General features: G+C 40.1%; 1 pseudogene; it reads right to left on the reverse strand.

Annotated features, from left to right (window-relative positions):
- Positions 1–1506: 1506 nt before the first annotated feature.
- LOC129646830 (60S ribosomal protein L10-like) lies at positions 1507–2193 on the reverse strand (annotated as a pseudogene).
- Positions 2194–3349: the final 1156 nt, after the last annotated feature.

Genomic DNA, 3349 nt, shown 5'->3' on the forward strand with positions numbered 1-3349 from the left:
TGGCTGTAATCCAAAAGGCTACAAGTAATAAATGCTGGAGAGGGTGTGGAGAAAAGGGAACCCTCTTACACTGTTGGTGGGAATGCAAACTAGTACAGCCACTATGGAGAACAGTGTGGCGATTCCTTAAAAAACTGGAAACAGAACTGCCTTATGATCCAGCAATCCCACTGCTGGGCATACACACTGAGGAAACCAGAAGGGAAAGAGACACGTGTACCCCAATGTTCATCACAGCACTGTTTATAATAGCCAGGACATGGAAGCAACCTAGATGTCCATCAGCAGATGAATGGATAAGAAAGCTGTGGTACATATACACAATGGAGTATTCCTCAGCCATTAAAAAGAATACATTTGAATCAGTTCTAATGAGGTGGATGAAACTGGAGCCTATTATACAGAGTGAAGTAAGCCAGAAAGAAAAACACCAATACAGTATACTAACGCATATATATGGAATTTAGAAAGATGGTAACAATAACCCTGTGTATGAGACAGCAAAAGAGACACTGATGTATAGAACAGTCTTATGGACTCTGTGGGAGAGGGAGAGGGAGGGAAGATTTGGGAGAATGGCATTGAAACATGTAAAATATCATGTATGAAATGAGTTGCCAGTCCAGGTTCGATGCAGGATACTGGATGCCTGGGGCTAGTGCACTGGGACGACCCAGAGGGATGGTATGGGGAGGGAGGAGGGAGGAGGGAGGAGGGTTCAGGGTGGGGAACACATGTATATCTGTGGCGGATTCATTTTGATATTTGGCAAAACTAGTACAGTTATGTAAAGTTTAAAAATAAAATAAAATTTAAAAAAAAATAAAGGAGAGAGAGAGTCCCTTGGACTGCAAGATCCAACCAGTCCATTCTAAAGGAGATCAGTCCTGGGTGTTCTTTGGAAGGATTGATGCTAAAGCTGAAACTCCAATACTTTGGCCACTTCATGCAAAGAGTTGACTCATTGGAAAATACTCTGATGCTGGGAGGGATTGGGGGCAGGAGGAGAAGGGGTCGACAGAGGATGAGATGGCTGGATGGCATCACCAACTCCATGGACATGAGTTTGAGTGAACTCCGAGAGTTAGTGATGGACAGGGAGGCCTTGCGTGCTGTGATTCATGGGGTCGCAAAGAGTCGGACACAATTGAGCGACTGAACTGAACTGAAAAGAATGTCAGAACTGTGCCTTCCACTAAGTCAGATAAAATGTGCTTTCCATGGAGGGCCCAGGGAGAGGGAAAAAAGAAGGCAGAAAAATATGATTGCATTTATGGCAAAAGTCAAAGGAAGCAAGATTATAAAAGAAACACAGTTGATTTTATAATTACAGTAGACAAACAAGGACTTACAGGGACTGTTTCAATAGTACCTATGTATTAATCCAACACTCGATATGTTAATCTTAACTATGGGTATTTTAAGATAGTTGAACTGAGATTTAAAAGCTTCTATGTGTTCTGGATATTAATTTCTTTCTTTCTTTCTTTTTTGGACAGGAAATAGCATTTATTGGTGAGCATAATTAAAGAGGGGACAGCACTGATGCTCATGAGTGCAGGGCCCGCCATTTGTCTAGGGGACCACTATTAGGGATGTATTTTACCCCACAGCCGTCTGGGATGAGTTGCTTTTCTGCCACCATGTTCTCAAATTCATCCGCGTTGAACTTGGTAAATCCCCACTTCTTAGAGATGTGGATCTTCTGGCGGCCAGGGAACTTGAACTTGGCCCGGCGGAGGGCTTCAATCACATGTTCCTTGTTCTGCAGTTCGTGCAGATGGACATTATGACCTGGCCAATGTGGACCCTGGCCACTGTGCCCTGGGGCTTTCCAAAGGCACCGCGCATACCTGTCTGGAGTCTATCAGCTCCAGCGCAAGACAACATCTTGTTGATACAGATGACATGGAAGGGGTGGAGACGTACTGGGATGTGAAAACCATCTTTGCCACAGCTTTTCACCATGTACTTGTTGGCATAAATACGGGCAGTCTCCAGGGCTTCAGAGGAGAGCTGCTCATACTCATCTGACACCATGTGGACACAGAGTGGGTACTCATCCACTTTGGCCTTCTTACGCCCCAAGTCGAAGATGCGAATCTTAGCATCCGGGACACCTCGGCAGAAGCGCGACTTTGGGTATGGCTTGTTCTTACAATACCGATAACACCGGGCAGGGTGGTGACCCATGGTGACACCTGGATCTTCAATGGCGTGCCAAAGGGAAAGAGCTGGATATTAATTTCTTACCAGATATGTGATTTCAAATATTTTTTCCCGTTCCACGGATTGCCTTTTTCCTCTGTCAACAGTGTCTTTGACGCATAAAAATTTTAAATTTTCATGCAAAAAAAAAGAAATTTGCTAAATTTCATTTTAGCATTGAATATGCTAAAATGAAATGAACTGAATATGCTAAAATGAAATTTGCATGTTTCCATCATTTATAAAATTAAGTTGACCTGAAGAAAATAGATGATTTATGATTAATCATTAAGCATGGGGGAAAAAAAAAGAAAATATAATTAACAATGTTCAATCATAAAGAAAATTCAAAAATGCGGATATCATTTTTTCCTACAAAATTGGCAAAAAAATTTTTAAACCATAGTATGCTTTGTCACAAGCCTATATGGATAAAGAGACCCTCCTTTATAGCACTGGGAATAATGGAAAGTATAACCTCATGGACAATAGTTTAGTGCAACACAAACGCAGTACATATCAAGCACTCTATAGAAAGACTTTCCAAGGCACTGAGAAATTTTTCCAGTGAAGTATCTGAGGAAAACCTAGAATGTCCATACCAAGTTTTAATTGTAATAATTTTCATCACAATATTATGATTATTTTGTGACAGACACAAAATAAATACCTAAAAGTAAATAGTAATACAGCTGTGTGATAGATAAACTACTATCGGTATCATTACAAAAAATTGATTCTGTAGAATGAGGATCAGCAAACTATGATCTACAAGCTAAATCTGATGCATTGCTTGTTTTTGTAGGTAAAGTTTTATTGGAACACATTGTACTTATGCATTTGTACATTGTGTGTGACTGCTTTCTCAGAGTTAAGTGATTGGGACAAAGACATTATTGCCTGTAAATCACAAAATACTTACCATTTGGCCCTTCACAGAAAGAGTATATTGATCTCTGCTATAGAAAAATTTACATGGCATGGGATAAGTTGCCAGTTATGCTTACAAACAGAAAAATTACAAAATGGTGTGCTTAGTATGAATCTACGGTTTTCAGTGTGGATGCATTTATTTAAATATTTTTGTATACATAGGTACTTATAAGTTGATGGAAAAATTAATAGTCATTATCCAAGAGAA

This window comes from Bubalus kerabau, chromosome 3 (assembly GCF_029407905.1).
Source record: "Bubalus kerabau isolate K-KA32 ecotype Philippines breed swamp buffalo chromosome 3, PCC_UOA_SB_1v2, whole genome shotgun sequence".
NCBI classification, from domain to species: Eukaryota; Metazoa; Chordata; class Mammalia; order Artiodactyla; family Bovidae; genus Bubalus; species Bubalus kerabau.